Below are 17437 nucleotides of genomic sequence, written 5' to 3' on the forward strand. Positions count from 1 at the left end.
GTGTTCTGTCCCTGGGGGTGGGGGACGGTCAAGCTCATGGTCACAGGGGGTGGGCAGCTGCCTGCCTTTTTATGCAGTGTGGCTGACGCTCACTGTTTGTCATTCCGGAAAGCTTATACAACAGTGAAATGGAACAGCTTGTACCACCACGAAGGCAGATATTTTCTTCCTATGTGTGTATGTCTCCTTAGGCCTTCTGGTTCAGTCCAGACCAATGTTGACCTAAACGCAATCAAGCAAAACCGCTCGCCCAGTAAATATTTGTCTGAGCTACAGCCCTGGGAGAAAGGACTCCGATACCCTTTGGCTCCTCTCACATCAGAGACTAAACTCTCCTGGAGGGCCGTGGACATTTTTCTGTTTTGGGTTCACTGAAGAGCCAGTGGGCTTAGAAGACATCTAAATTGGGAGCAAAGGTGGCCATGATGTGGACTTGACTCTCCAAAAAGACAAAAAAGGAAAAGAAACAAGGCTTTTGCATTTGAGGGTGCCAGAACTGATATTAAAAAAACTGTCAATATAAATGCTCATATCCACAGCTGGCATTCTTTCTAAGGAGTATTTTCTAGAGAGGGCACACCTCACCAGCCAATTCGGACATCCCACCATGCAAAGGAATATGAAAAATGACGGTTCAGGAGCCCTGTGGAGGGCCTGCCCTGCTCCAGCAAAGGGCTCTCAGAGCTCCTCCTGGCCAAGAACACAGATTCTGGATGTTTCTGCCTTTGCAGCGGGTACAACCTTCCAGAGGACATTTCGAAGACGTTTTACATATTTTAAAAATCTTTCACTTATGCGTCATTCTTTCTTTTCCTTTTAACTTCATTGTTGTCGTCTCCAGCATTCAAGGACGTTAACTGTCACTGCTTGTCTCCAGGGAGGGGCAGAGGAAAGCTCACAGCCTTGGGAATGGGAGGACCCAGCTTCCAGTAGGGTTTTATGGCTTGCTAACTGAGGGACTGTGGGCAAGTCCCTCCACTGTTCTGAACCTCAGCTGTAAAAAAAAAAAAAAAAAAAAAAGAGATAAATTGTGACGACATAAGTGACTCCACAAACCCAAGGGGCAAATACAGTTACATCTCATTTCTTCTCCCAACCGATGGCTTGAGCCCCTGGTTGCCTGGTTAACAGGACATCTTATACTTATCTCCCTCTTAAGACCTCCTGCGTTGACCAGGTTTCCCAGGTACTTTGTCCAGAGCCGGCAGGCTGGGTAGTCTGGCTTCCTCCGCGAGGCCCACAGGACCAGTATCTGAATAATCCTCTGCTGCTGTTGCCTCCAGCCGCCACATGGGGCCGCTGTTGAACACCGCCCTTGCCCGCTCTGAGGGATGATGCTGAGGAAATCTACAACGACCTCAAGACAGTGCCCCCAGAAGAAGGCATTAGCTCTAAACGCCTGCCTGTTGCTAGTTTACACTGCAGAAGCGACAAATAAGACTGTTCCGCTCCATTAGCTCTCTCTCACTCCCCTGCTTCAGCCCTGGGGAGGTCAGACACCACGGTTAATCAGTCGAGGGAGTCAAAGCAGAAGAGCAGGGGTGGAAGACAGAAGCACGTGCAGCCGCCACTTTCCCGCTGCAGCTCTCTTGCTCCTGCAGCCTGAGCTGGGAGAAGTGAGGGGTCTCCATCTTAAATCTAGTTCAGAATTTTGATTTTGATCTGGGACTGCATAGTTTAATTACTGAATTAGGACCATTTTCCCCAACCTAACATGACCATAGGGGCAGGGAAAGATCAAACCTTACATGGGTAGAGCCCACAGAGCAGAATGAAAGAATTAAACAAACGGCAGGAGCACAAATAAGGCTGAGTTATTACGACATCCCGTGAGTCTTGTCTGTCACGGTGATGGCTACCATCAGCATGCTCTGGGACGCACATTCAAAATTACACAACAGTTAGCAGAAAGGGAGATTTTATGGGCTCAAGTAAGCAAGAGAGAGGCAGGGTAGAGGTGGCCTAAGGGGCCCAGGGACGAGGACCCATGTCTGTCTTCCATCTTTGCCTCTCTTTGCACCCTGTCCTATGGTAGAAGGATTTTCTCCACATAGTGTAGCATGTGACACTCAGACCCACATCCCAACAGTCTACTACCGAAGGGGGAAGAGGCTGCTTTTCTGCCTGTTTAGCCAGGAAAATCCCAGGGAATGGCTCTGATTGGCTGGAGTCAGATATGTGCTTCGGGAAATCACTGTAGAACTGGGGTTGGGTCCCATGATGGAACCAGTTGGTAGCACATCCTCCAAAAAAGAGAAAAGCTACCTGTCCTACATGGCTTGGGCTGCAGAATAGAGCATGGATCGAAGAGGGACAGGAGCAGAGGCAGAGAAATCAGTCAGGCAGCTGTGGGCATAATCCAGGCAAGAGGGTAGTGAGAGCAAGACTGGAGGGAACTCAATGGGTTCGAGAGATATTTGGGAAGTAGAATGTACAGAACTTGATTAGTTTGTGTAGTGAGTTGAATGATGTTGGCTATGAACTGAACTGTGTCCCTCCAAAATTTGCATGTTGAAGTCCCACCCCCCAAAATGATGGTATTTGGAGATGGGGGCCTTCAAGGGGTAATTAGGATTAGATGAGGTCATGAGGATGGGGCCCCTGTGAAGGGATTAGTGCCCTTATAAGCAGCGAGCAGACAGCTTGCTCTCCCCCACCCCTCACCGTGGAGGACAAGGTGAGAAAGGGGCCATCTGTAAGCCAGGAAGGGAACTCTCACCAGACACCGAATCTGCTGGCACCTGGATCTCAGACTTCCAGCCTCCAGAACTGTGAGAAACACATTTCTGTTGTTTAAACCAAAATACTATGTTGTTTGTTATGGCAGCCTGAACAGACTAAGACAGTGTTGCCCCGAAAGATATGTCCACCTGGAACCTCAGCATGTGACCTTATTTGGAATAATGGCCTTTGTGGAAGTAATTAAGGGAAGGGTCTCAATCATCCTGGATTAGAGCAGATCCTAAGTCCAATGGTGAGTGTCCTTATAAGAGACAGAAGAGGATACACAGTGACACAGGGAAGAAGGTCATGGGGTGACAGAGGCAGAAATTGGAGTCACGCTGCCGCAAGCCAAGGAGTGGCTGGAGCCACCACAGCTGGAAGAGATGAGAAAGGACTCCTCTCTAGAGCCTTCAGAGAGTGTGTGGCCCTGCTGACACTTAGATTTTGGATTTCTGACCCCAGAACTATGAGAAATTAATTTCTGCCACCAAACTTGTGGCAATGTATTGCAGCAGCCCTTGGAAATGAATACAGTTGGATATAAATATGTCCTTATAGCCATCGTTATCATGATTATCATATAGGAAAGCATTGTTTATAAAATTGGACTTCAGTTCACTCATTCAAATATTCAGGGGTCGGCCTAGTGGCATAGTGGTTAAGTTTGTGCACTCTGCTTCGGCAGCCTGGGGTTCACAGGTTAGGGTCCGGGGCGCAGACCTACGCACTGCTTATCAAGCCATGCTGTGGCAGGCATCCCACACATAAAGTAGAAGAAGATGGGCACAGATGTTGGCTCAGGGCCAATCTTCCTTAGCAAAAATAGGAGGATTGGTGGCAGATGTTAGCTCAGGGCTAATCTTCTTCCAAAAAAACCCCAACCCCCCCCAAAACCAAATATTCATTCAAAAATGCTTATTAAGTGCTTACGATATGCCAGCAGACACTGTACTAGATGAGTGCTGGGTGTCCAAAGGAGAGCAAGACAGACAGATCCCACAGATCCCCTGCCTTCAAGGAGCTTATATTTAGTGCAAGGAGAGGCAAAAACAAATAAGCAAATAATAAAAAGTAATATAAACTGGTTTTCGAACCATAAAGGAAACAAGATGCTGAAACAAGGAATGAAGAGATGGAGGAGGAGAGGCTTCTCTAGAAAGAATCACCAGAAAAGGTGGCCAGATGGGCAGCACAATTAGTGGTATTCTAATTTTGTCTTCACCCGTATTGGACAGGCAGTAGATATTGTCTGAGACGTCGAGGATTAACCATATTATAAAAAGTTGTTTAAAAATAACCGTGAGAACAGATGGCTAACAAGCACATGAAAAGATGCTCAACATCATTAGCAATTAGGGAAATGCAAATCAAAACCACAATGAAATAACACTTCACACACACACACACACACACACACACACACACAAAGGAAATGAACTGGTGAGGGTGTGAAGAAATTGGAATCCTCCTACACCCTTCTCATCTGCTGTGGAAAAGAGTATGGTGGTTCCTCAAGAAGCTAATTGTACAGTTGCCATATTATCCACCCCCAGCTATATAACAAATATTCATACACTAATGTTCAGTAGCACTATCCACAATAGCCAAAAGGTGGAAACAACCCAAATATCCACCAATGGATGAATGGATTAAAAAAACATGGTATTTCCACACAATGAAATATTATTCAGCCAGGAAAAGGAGTGAAGTAGGGACACACACTACAACATGGATGAACCTTGAAAACATGCTAAGTGAAATAAGCCAGATGCAAAAGGACAAATATTGTGTGCTTCCACTTATATGAGGCACCGAGACTATTCATAGAAACAGAAAGTAGAATGGTGGTTGCCAGGGGCTGAGGAAGGGGAAACGGGGAGTGACTGCTTAATGGTTATGAGATTTCCTTTGGGGAGATGAAAATGTTTTGGAACTAGATGGAGGTGGTGGTTGCACAACACTGAGAATGTACTAAATGCCATTGAAGTGGACACTTTAAAAAGGTTAATTTTATGTCATGTGAATTTCATGACAATAAAAAATTTAGAAGAATAATAACCACTGGGAGAAACAGAATATAAACATTCCAAATTATCAGAAGGAGCACACAAGAAGCCAAAAAAAAAAAAAAAACCAACCAAATAAGAAAAATTAAAAATTTAGAAAAAGCATTAAAAACAAAAAGCATGCTCTAAAATCAGATGATGAACCAAAGACTAATTAGATTTGTCCTATTCATATATTGTAAATGGAAAAAAAAAGTCATCACAAGCAAAAGCCAACTATACTCTGTATATAGGAGAAACAAAAGGGCTGTGTTTGTTTTTACTTTTAGCAAATATTTAATTGGCACTTGCCATGTGCCAGGCATGTTAGAACAGCTTCCAATTATTAACCAATTTAAATCTCTTAATTATATTGAAAGTATAAAAATGAGCATAAATAAGTAAAAGCAAATATAAACGTAAAGGAACCAGAAATCTCCATGTTAATATCTCTTATGTTGAATTCAATACAGAAAGCTCTAAATGAGATACAAGGAGTCACTTCATATCCACTCTGATTATCTTACATCATGACTCTTTATGCACTAGATAACACAGCATCAAAATTCATCAAGCAGAATTGATAGGACATAAGAGAAGATGACAAAAAAATATTTAGAAGCAGGAAATTTTAATTTACCTCTCAGTCCATAATAGAACAAATAAACAAAATATTTTAAACTAAGGTATTGAAATCAAAATATATAATGGATACATTTAATAAGGCAGAACTAATTTGATATGTATTGAACTCTATGTCCTGAAAATACAGAATACACTTTTTTTTTTTAAAGAACCATGGAATTTTCACACTCACAAAAGATCATATATTTGGTTGTAAAGGATACCTCAGAATATTTTTTTAAAGTAGAAATGTTCTCTACTAACAATTATTAAAAATAGAAATTAATTTTTAAAATTGAAAAATGTCAGTCTTGCTATCTAGAAATTAAGGCTTACAAATTCTTGAGTCAAAAAGAAAATAAAAGCCAAAAGTAAAATGTTATCTAGAAAATAAATTAAAAACAGTACATATCTGAACCAGTGGAATACAGTTAACATTAGTAAACAATAAAAAATAATAAAAATAGGTTTACAAAAAAAAGAGGAAAGGACAGTCTTTTCAACAAATGGTAGTGGAACAATTGGATATTCATTTGCAAAAGCAAAACAAAATAAAACAACAACAAAAAAACTGAGACCCGTCCCTCACACCATATACAAATGTTAACTCAAAATGGACATTTAGCTCAACCTTACTCTAAGACCTAAAACTACAAAACTTCTAGACAAACGCAAAGAAGAAAATCATTGCGACCTTGGATCAAGCAAAAATTTCTTGGATATGACATGGAAAGCACAATTCATAAAAGAAAAAAACCCTGATAAATTGGACTTCACCAAGATGTGAAACTTTTGACCTTCAAGAGACACTATGAAGAAAAGGAAAAGACAAGCCACAAAGATTGGGAGACAATATTTGTAAATCATGTCTTGATAAAGGACTTGCATCCAGAATACATGAAAAAGCCTTACAATTAAATAATAAGACAGACAACTCAGTAAAAAGTCAGAAAAAGATTGGAACAGACACTTCACCAAAGATATACAAGTGGCTAATAAGGAAAAGATGCTCAACATCATTAGTTATTAAGGAAAGACAAATCGAAACCACAGTGATATACCACTACACACCCACTACAATAATAATTTAAAAAGCAGACAATACTGTATGTTGGCAAGGGTGGAGAAACTGGAGCTCTCTCACATTGCTGGTAGGAATGTTAAAGGGTACAGTACTCTGGAAAACACTTTGGCAATTTCTTAAAAAGTTAAACACATACTTAACATATAACCCAGCAACTCCACTCCTAGGTATCTACCCAATAAAAATAAAAATGTATGTCCACACAAAGACTTGTACATAAACTTTCATATCAGCACCATTCATAACAGCCCCAAATTGGAAATAGTCCAAATGCCCATCAACTGGTGAATGGAAACCAAAATGTGGTATATCCTTACGAAGGAATACTATTCAGCAGTAAACTTGCATGCATGCACCTTAAGAGCATTATTCTGAGTGAAAGAAGCCAGACGCGAAAAGTCATGATTCCATTTACATGCAATTTCTAGAAAAAGGAAAATTACAGAGACAGAAAGCAGATGGGTGGTTACCGGGGGCTAGAGGCTGGAGCAGGGACTGATGCAAATTAGGACGAGGGAACTTATGGGGCTGATGGAAATGTTCTAAAAACGGATTGTGGTCATGGTTCACAACTGTATAAATTTGCTAAAAATCATCAAACTGTACCCTTACAATAGGTAGATTTTATGGTATGTAAATTATATCTCAGTAAAGTACCTAATCTTAAATTAAATTAAGCACCTAGTTCCAGACGTTAGGAAAAGAATAACAAAATAATCTTAAAGAAATCAGAGAGAAAAAAACGATGAAAAAGAATGAGAGTAGAATTTAGAAACCAGAAAAACAGTAACACTAATAACACGTCTAAGAGCTGGTTCCTTGGCGGGGGGGAAAGAAATAAAAGAGATAAACCATTAATGACCCTAATAAAAAAATAAAGGAGAAAAAGTAAGAACTGTAAATGAAACAGCAATAGATACAGAGGAAATCAAAGAAATGATTCCTTAATTCCTCTCCTCAATTCTGGGCAAATAAATATGAAAACCTTGACCCAATGAGTAATTTCCTAAGAAAATATGAATGACCAAAACTCACCCTAAAAGAGATCTTAAAAATCAGAAAAATATACTACCATAGAAGATGCTGAAAATCTTGCTAAGGAGTCATCCACCAGAGAAGCATCTGGTTCAGACGGTGTCACCAGTGAATACTGCTAACCCTTTATGGATTAAAGAATGCGGTTTTTAAACTGCCGTAGAGCGTGGAGAAAGAAGAAAACTTCCAAACGTTTCTGATGAAGCCATCAGATCAATAACAACCCAACCTGACAAAAGCACCACAATAAAAGGAAACCACAGACCAACTTCACTTATGGATGGAGATGTAAATATTCTAAATACAATATTTGCCACTAGATCCAGCAGTACATTAAAAAAATAATATGCCACAAACAAATGCAGTCATGCCAATTATGGAAGAGTAGTTCAATATTAGGAAATCCATTAGTGTGATTTACCACATGATTAAGTCTAAATAAAACTTGCTCATCTTCACAGAAGATAGGTAGGTATTTGTTGAATTTCAATTCCATCTTGATTTTTTAAATCTTCATAAATAAAAAGAAAGATACTTCTCTAATGTGTTAAATTAAAAGTATTTCAAGTCAGAAACTAGATTTATGCTTAATGGTGAAACACTAGAAGCTCTCCGATATAGTGAGGAATAAGACACAATCACCCATTATCATGGCTGCCATTTATTATTGTCCTGGAGGAATTATTTGACTCAATTAGACAAGCTGCGCACAGACTGGAAAGGAGGGAGCAAAAATGATCCTTGGTTGTATGACTGGAAAAATGCAGAGAGTCAATTGCAAAACTATCAGCCACAGAAGGATAATTTAAGCTGAGGGGTACAAAATAAACACTAAAAAATCAAGATCCAAGAATTTATGTTAACAGCAATATTTTGTAAATATAATTGAGCAAAATATTCCATTTACAAAGGAACCCAAAAGATAAAACAGCCAGGAGTACCATAAATGCAGAAGATTCATACAAAGAAAAATTTTAAAAACACAGAGACAAAAAGGAAGATTTGACTAAATGCAAGCATTTCCTATTCTTAGATGGAGAGTCACTTGTGTAAAGACGACAGTCCTTTTCAAATTAATCTATAGATTTAGTGTAATTCCAGTGAAAACATCCACAGAGCTTTTTCTTCGTTTTTTATGTCGTCGCTCGTTTGTCTTGTATTCCAGAACGACACTGAATGCCAAATTCTCCATTTGTTAACATCTTATTCTTCTCTTTTCCTTTCCAATGACCTATTTTACGATTGTCAGGCTCATCCTGCTTTCTCTCAGTACCAATGAAGAGAATTCCAGCTTTTAGACTTGAAAAATCACAGCAAAATCGCCACAAAATCAAAGGGAGAAATTATTCCTTCTTCCCTGCAGCTGCAGAGCAGAGCAGAGCAGACAGCATCCTGCACCATAAAACTCTCAACCTGGCAGATGTTATTCCAACAAAGGAATAGGTAAGCCACCTGGATTTCCAAGGTTGCTGCTATGCCCTGAGGAAAAGAAGCTTCCACAAGAGGCTATAATTTGGATTGCTCCTCTTACCTAATTACGTTGGCCCTGGCAGAACTATTTAGATGGATGCCTCGTTTCCTCAAAGGTTACAAGCATTTGTGAACTTTCTTTGTTTGGCTTCCTTCTCTCACAGGAGGCAGGAGATAAATAAACCTGCTAGATTTCTTATTTAAGCGAAGACTTTGAGAGCCTTGCCTCATTCAAATGAAAATAGACCAGCTGAGTCTAAAATTTATATGGAAAATCGAACACGCAAGAAAAGCCAACAAAATTCTAGGGGAAAAAAGTATGGAAATATCCCTGCAAGATGTGAAAACACATTGTACGGTCACAAAGTTCAAAGCTCCTGGTCTTAGAATGGAAACAGGCAGACAGATCCATGGGGCAGAATAAAGTCCAGGAACAGACTTGAAAACACTCAGGAAAATAGTATAAAATAAAGAGGATGTTTCAAATCAGGGGAGAAAAGATGGGTTATCTCATAAATGCACGAGACAATTGGGTAGACATCTGGGAAAGAGTAAAATTGGATCTCTACTTTAATACTCACACCAAAATAAATTCCAGATGGAGCTAAGTTGTAATTTCTTTTAAAAAAGGAAGCCATAAAAGAGCTAGAACAAACATGGGATATTTATATTTATGATCCCAGATTGTGGCAGTCTTTCCAAGCGTGACACAAAAGTCAGAAATGACAAAAGACTGATAAATCCGACTACATAAGAATTAAAAATGTCTTTGTGGCAGAAACAAAATCCTCTCATCAGAGTTCAAGACATAAATAAATGATAAACTGCGGGGAAGCATTTGCAACACATATAAAAAATGTCAAAATTTTTAATATTCAAAAAGCTTTTAACATTAAGGTCGGCAACTCAATGGAAGGATGGTCAAAAGCCATGGACAATGAGTCACAGAAAAAGAAGCACAAATGTCTTTTTAAACAGATAAAAATATGCTCATTCTCACTCATAATAATATAAATATACATAAAATTATAACGAGATCTCGTTTAATACAAAATGGTCTCTCCACGGTGCCTTTGCCGTGGTTTAGTTAATACATCCAAAGCTGTCAGCACGTCTCACACACAGTGACAGCTCATAGAAGTCAGTTATTATTATCATTACTAGGGATAACGGGCATTACTGAAATTTGATAACATACATCCCTTCTGAGCACTCAGTTGTCTTCTAGGAATTTTGGGACTTACGTGTGAGTGTATTTCCGGGACATATGTACAGGTCTAGTCATTGCCCCATGGTAACAGCAAAGATTGGAAACCATTTAAATGTCCATCAAGAGAGAGCTGGTTAAAGACAGCAAGGAATTCCATCCAACGGGATCCTGTGCAAAAGTAAAAAGAGTGAGGCTGATGTCTATGCACTGGTGAGGAACAATCTTCAATATATTGCTAAGTAGGAAAAAAAGTAAGCATGGTGCAGATTGGCAAGTGTCGTATATCATTTGTATATAAAAGCTGGATATTTTTGTATGTGTATAGAACATCTCTGAAGGAGATGTAAGAAGCCTTTTATGGCCTCTGGACAGCATCCTTTGAAATGACTTTTTTTTTTTTTTTTTTAACCATGTGTCTATTATCAATTGAAAAGGCAAATCCATTTTTTTAAGAGTGAAGCGTTTGCAAAGAACATTAACTCTTTGCAGGGAATCAGCCGTTTCTATCCTAGTATGTTTGAAATTCTGGCTTTCAGTCATTTTAAAGCCGATCCCCTAGACTTCTGTCTGGGCCCCTGGGTTGCATCTTCTTGTAGAAATGTTCCGCTGTGTAAGAGAAATAGCCTGCTTCACAGTAGAACCAAATGAGGCGTGAAAACTGCAGTCGGGGTCTCTCTGACGAACCAAAAAAGCCCGTTGACATTCAGTAATTCGTTCTGCCTCTGATCCAGCGCTGCCGGTAATGACTTGATTCAGTAATTCAGGGGAGGCTGTCCTGAGGCTAACACCAGTAGCCCTGCTCCCTGCAAGTGCGCTCCAGGAGCCACGTGAAGCCGACTCCCGGGATTCCGGGATTCTTGAGCCGCCGGGCTCAGTGGTACCCGGGGATGCTCTGCTCCCCTGTGGCAAGAGGCCGCTATAACAACCAGGCCGCCCCGGGGCGGTTTCCCTGCGTGTCCAGCTCAAGGGCTTTCCATAGAGGGCGCTGATGAGACACGCATGTTCACCCGCGGGAGGTGCGCGTGTTTTCCAGCACAACAATGGTTAAGTATGTGGATTTTCCACATACACGTACAAAAGCACCAAAAAAAACTGTAAAGTGCATAATTATGGGCCTAATGATAGTTACTAATTCTTTTAAATCCAAATTCGAGAATTCTATATTTAGCAGACAAAACTCCTGCAAAGCTTTGGAATATGGTCAGCCTGGGCCCGCCTCAGTTTGACTTCAGAGAGCGACCACAGTGTCTCTCACGTGTGGCTCTTGTGGTTGCATGCTCCGGAATGTGCAGCCATGGGTCGTAAGGACCAACTTTTCCAAGCTTGGCCACACAATCAAGAAATTCAAGATGGTTCTAGAACAGGGGTCAGCACACTTTTTTTTCTGTAAAGGGCTAGATAGTCAACTTTTTTTTGATTTGTGAGCCATATGATCTCTGTCACGAGGACTCCCCTCTGCCTCTGGAGCATGAACACAGTCTTAGGCAGCATGTAAATGAATGTGTGATTGTGTTCCAATAAAACTTTATTTATAAACACAGAGGGCAGGGTGGATGCAGCCTCTGGGCCATACTCGGGTCTAGAATGTTCATCCCTGTCTCCAAAATCCACTGATACTGTCCCTTGTTGGCAGTGTGATGTTTTTCGGTCTGCTCTCACAGAGCTGAGGGCAGGCCAGCAGTGGGACATGCACAGTCGATGGCTTCTCTTTGCTCAGTTAGCACGTCCACTTTGAGTCTGTTCCAAGTTCAGTACGTCCAGACAGCTTGTGACCTAAGTAAATGTACAACCTTTATGAGCTTTGGGAATTGACACATTGAATGTCTCAGGGCTGTTTGTTTAAGGCCCCAAAGTCTTTGATCCAGGAAATTGGCTCAAAAAACGCAGTCATCAAATGTTCTCATCCTTGTCTGTCTACGTCAAAACAGAATATTTCCACACTTGCTTCAGGTTCTCCCAAAGATCCTGCGACCACACGCACACAAAGATGATGCATCTTCTGCCTCATTTCCTCCTCGCCCTGCGTGGGGCTCCCGCATCCCCTTTGACCTAATTACGCCATGGTGACAGGACGCCTTTCTTTCCCCTCTTTCTTTTTCTCTTTTAATGCAGCATCAGCCCTGAATGCGAGCCCACTGCTTCCCCCTGAATTCACAGCTTCCCCTCTGGGAGTTCGGTCCTGCCAGCTCTTGGGCACTTGCTTAATAGCTGAAACTGTGGAGTTTTTCTTTTCTTTTCTTTTTGCCACAAATATTTGAAAGGCCACTCTGTAAGGTAAAACAGGAAGCTTCGATCTATGTGTGCCCAGCACACAGCTTTGGAAGGCAGGCTCCGCCCTCTCAGGAGTGGCTCACTGGGATGGTTTACGCTTAGGCACTTCCCACAAGGACAGGGTAAGGAGACCCACACCCTTTTCCTTCTGTTCTGCTCGCTGGCTGCTCCCTGCAGATGGTATTTCTGTGTTTTCTCAGACTCTTGTCCCTTTTTGGCCTCTTCAGTTCAACACCTGTTAAACCAATTCTTCATATTCGTTCCTCTGTGAACATAAATAGTGAGGTTTCTCTTTTCATGATCAGGACCCTGACTGATGGCTGCAAAATAAGTGACTGGGCTCGTTTGTTGAACTATGAGAATATGCAGCGAGACCCTCACTTGGGAAAAACCACAACTGGGTTTTTAGCAGCAACTTTCCTCTGGTGAGAACAGAGGAGCCTGACCATGTATGATGTGCTTAGTCTGTGCCACACACCGTGCTGAAGGCTTGGCCTAGAACCACAGAGTGGGCAAAGAGAATCACGTGCACCCAGGTTCTCAAATGTGCCCTTACTTGGACATAGAGTCATCGCAGATGTAATTAAGGTAAGGGGCTTTCAATGAGATCATCCTGGATTAGGGCGGCATCCTAAATCAGAAGGTGAGTGTCCTTCTAAGAAGAGGAAAAGACACATACACAGAGGAGAAGGCCAAGTGAAGACAGAGGCAGAGATGGGAGGGATGCAGCCACAAGCCAAGGAAACCTGGAGCCACCCCAGGCTGGAAGAGGCCAGGAAGGAGCCTCCCCTCGATTCTGGACTTCTGATCTCTAGAACCCAGAGGAATAAATGCCTCTTGTTTCAAGCCATTGGCTTTGGGGTAATTTGTTATGGCCGCCCTGGGGGACTCATATGATCACTCAGTGAATTCTCACGCCAAAGCTGTGTTTAAAAAGCAGTCTGAGAACCTGGGGTCCTTTCTGTGGATATCCGGGGTTTTCCCCAAAGCGGGCACATTCTCCATTCTTCATGCTGCCTTAAGGCCTTTCATGGCCACGTGCCTCAGAGCTCCCTCCCTGGTCCTGGGGGAACAAGGGAACCAGGGGTGGAGCCGGCCGGTGGCCTCAGCCCTTAGCTCGCCTGTTTGCCCTCCCTCCCGCTGCAGCGTATCTTTGAAACTCCAAGAGAGCAGCCTGTTTCTGGGGCCCATCTAGTGTGAAGGGGGCAGTCCCAGTGGAGAGAGGGGGTGGGTGAGCAGGCGGGGAGAGTGGGGCACAGAGACTCAGCCCCTGCTAAGGGTGAGCCTTAGATGAGCTGTAACTCATTCTATTCATCTTCCCTGTCACACTCGAAACAGTTTGCTATTACCCAAACTTGCCAAGTCTCTTAGGGAATGCAGCTTAGAATTTTTTCTTCTATTCGAGGCCAATTATCTTCCTTTCTGTTTTTTTTCTTTTAATTATTTTATTGAGATCATATTGTCTTATAATGTGTAAATTTCACGTGTACCTTTTTATATATCAGTTTCTGTATAGACTGTGTTGTGCTCACTACCAGTAGTCTAACTTTTATCCGTCACCATATCTATGTGCCCCTTTACCCCTTTTGCCCTCCTGCCACTCCCTCCCCCTCAGGTAACCACTAATCTGTTCTCTTTGTCTATGTGTTTGTTTGTTTATCTTCCACGTATGAGTGAAATCATACTGTATTTGTCTTTCTCTGTCTGATTTATTTTGCTTGGCATGATACCCTCAGGGTCCATCCATGTTATTACAAATGGGATGGATCTGTCTTTTTTTCTGGCTGAGTAGTATTCCATGTACATACATACCACATCTTCTTTATCCATTCATCCATTGGTGGGCACTCGGGTTACTTCCATATCTTGGCTATTGTGTGAACAATGCTGCAGTGAACATAGGGGTGCATAAATCTCTTCAAATTAGTGTTTTTGTGTTCTTTGGATAAATACTCAGTAATGGAATAGCTGGATCATATGGTATTTTTATTTTCAGTTTTTTGAGGAATCTCCATCCTGTTTTCCATGGTGGCTGCACCGGTTTGCATTCCCACCAGCACCGTATGAGGGCTCCCTTTTCTCCACACACTCTCCAGCACTTGCTATTTCTTGTCATATTAATTGTAGCCCTTCCTCAGCTTAGATTGTTAACCTCATACAAGATGAAAAGGCCCACTGCTGCCCTGTTCTCTCCCCCACCAGGCGTCTGCAAGGCCATCAGAAGGCATGAAATTGCTCCATGGGGTCACCACATGTGCCCCTCTCTGCCTGTTCCTGGGGAGGCCCCAGTGGTGACTGGGCTTGTGGGACAGTGCTGTGTGTGGGTTGGGTGCTGAGCATCCTCCACATTCAGTGGCAGGTGTGAAGGTGCAAAGAAAATGAGAGTCAAATCTGGTTAAGCAGCCCTAGGACGCCATAGAGCGTCCTTGGAGCAAAGCGGAGAAGGCACCCCTCCCGCTGGCAGCCACAGTCCCGCTCCAGGTACTAATGAGACCAATAAACTTCCATGGATCTTACCTGTCCAGGGTTGGCTGTGGGTGTTCAGCCATCCCCATAAACCTAGGGTGGGAATATCTCCCTCACCAGTGGGATGAGGAGGAAGTGATGGAAACATCAAAGCCCCCCCCGCCCAAGGCTATCCAAGTGTGGAATCCCTTCTCCAGGCATTGCATGGGTGGTCCCAGCCAGGAACTGAAAGGCGCTTACGTCTGGATGAGAGGTCATTTTCCAAGGGCTGGAAAGGATGATGAAGAGTTATTCCTGGAAAGGGGAGAGGGATGAGCAGGTTCTAGCACAAAGGAAAGGAGAAGGGGTCCTAACAACTCCCCAAGAATTCTGAGCCTCTGGGGCCCCTGCTCAGAGGAGGTGACTTACAACATACTTCCAGAAGCCCGCTTTGCTCTTTCTAGGCTTTCGTCCTCCTGTTTCATAACTGCCCCCACGCTGGGCCCTGTCTCCCTGAACTTGACAGGGGAAGAGAACTTTAGCCTCCTGACCGTGTCTAAAACCCGCTCAGAGAACCTCACCTAGCCCCAAGCAAGCACCTGCCTGTGCCCAGGTGCCCAGGGCACTGTGTGCTTTGAGAAATATCCTTACTGTGACCACCAGGGGGCAGCCGCCCTCAGAGTTCCTTCCTCCGTGTATAGAGACTGGCAGAAAAACTCAGTATTTTTGGAAATATCGGCCGTACCTGGCTACGCTCAACTCACCTCCGGTAGACAGATGCACCAATGCACCTGAGGGACCAATTGCTCCAACCCTCCTGACTCCTTTTCCTATTTAGATTTGTTTTATGAGTCTGCTTCCTTAAAGAATTTACCACTCATCAGTCCGTTCCCAGCTTTCTGTACATTTCTTTTGTCCTCAAGCACTCATAGCCTTTGATCATCTCTCTTAGTCTGATGTAGTATTTATATTGCATGTGTGCCCGTGGAGAAGTCGTCTACTGATGTGGGGTTAAGATAGGGCGGACTCGAGAGTCACATGCGTTTGTCTGCACTCAGCACAGCCTTGCTGGGGGCTCACAGACTGTGGACTCCACAGCAGTTTGCTCTGCCTGTCACATTATTTCTAAGTCTTAGTGTGGCTCCCATGGAATTACAATAGTGTCCTGAGGGGAGACTGAAGTCGGGAGCCGGTGCAAACCATATTCTCATAATTTGCAACTTGGCTTCCTTTTGGCCTGTCTGCATTGTTGTTGTTGTTGTTTGTTTATGGCCTGGCTCGTGTGCTGGGCTACCTTATGTCTCTCTAAGCAGACGTCTGCAGACACAGTGCAGGTGGCATGAGGATCCTTTTTGAGAGGAAATTGTCTGATATTGCTAAAGGATAGCCTATATAAAATGACCAAGTTGAGTTCATGTATACAAAAGAACAAAGTCCGTGAATTCACTAAGTCTTTGCTCTCATGGCCGGTGGCGATTACCCTTCCCTCCCAGCAGAGCCCCGTCGTGCCTTCTCCACCTCACAGGCCCCCAGGAGCCCTTGGCTTGTTAAAGCAGCTGGAGGAGGGGGAGAGCCAAAAGTTAGGGAAGCAGAGCTTCTGGGGGCTTCCTCCTTTAAGCAATCAGTGACCTTGGGTGTGTCCTTGAACCTCCCTGAGCCTCCGTTTCCACAACAGGTAAGTGACAATTAAACAGTGAGTGGTCTGGTTAACTTTCATGGGGGTAGCTCTTCGAGGCCAAAATTCCAAAGAATTGCCCATGGCATATCTATTCTGCAGATGTTTGTAAAGCCATTTGCCTAGCCGTGCCAGGTGGCTCCAGGAGAGGTGAGGTGCAGATGACATTCTTCATGTTGGCTAATTTACTCCCATCCAGGGTCAGCCTTCAGTCTTGTGGGAGGCTCAGAAGCCTGATTTGCATATAGAGAGGGGCCACCTCTCCAGGGCGGCCTCCACAACTAGTTCCAAGAGCCTGAGGAGCAAAATCAGAATTGTAGTCTGCTCTTTTTCAGCGACAGAGGGAGGGGTCTCGCGTCCGAATGGGAGAGTCAGATGAATGGGCTGGTCTCAAGATGCCGGGTGAAGACAGCTTGAGGCAGCATCTCACTGTCAAGCTGGACCTGAGTGTCCATTGGCCAGGACCACAACTGGGGGAGTGCAGCAACTGTGCCTGCTTCTGCCACCGAGACGGGGCAGCCCTTGCTTTAGATGAAGGGTCCCCTCCAACTCTGCTTTCTAGCAAGTGTGGCCTGGGGCTGCCCAGGAGCTCTTATCTCTCCCTAAAGCAGAGGTTATAAATTGGTGGTCTTTGGGAGGAATTCAGCTTGAGGTCATACTTTGTTTGGCCCACATAACTTTTTTTTAATTGAATTAGTTGCCAACATTTAAAAATCAGGAGATTTTAAATAAATATTCCGATTCCTGGCTTATTTTAAGAATGCATAAGTTCATCAAGACTGTGCTGCATTCCCAGCTGGCTGAAAATGCCCAAGTTGAGCAGCTGTGGCAGCAGCCTCCCCCTTAGAAGCGGT

This window comes from Equus quagga, chromosome 21 (assembly GCF_021613505.1).
Source record: "Equus quagga isolate Etosha38 chromosome 21, UCLA_HA_Equagga_1.0, whole genome shotgun sequence".
In the NCBI taxonomy this organism is placed as follows: domain Eukaryota; kingdom Metazoa; phylum Chordata; class Mammalia; order Perissodactyla; family Equidae; genus Equus; species Equus quagga.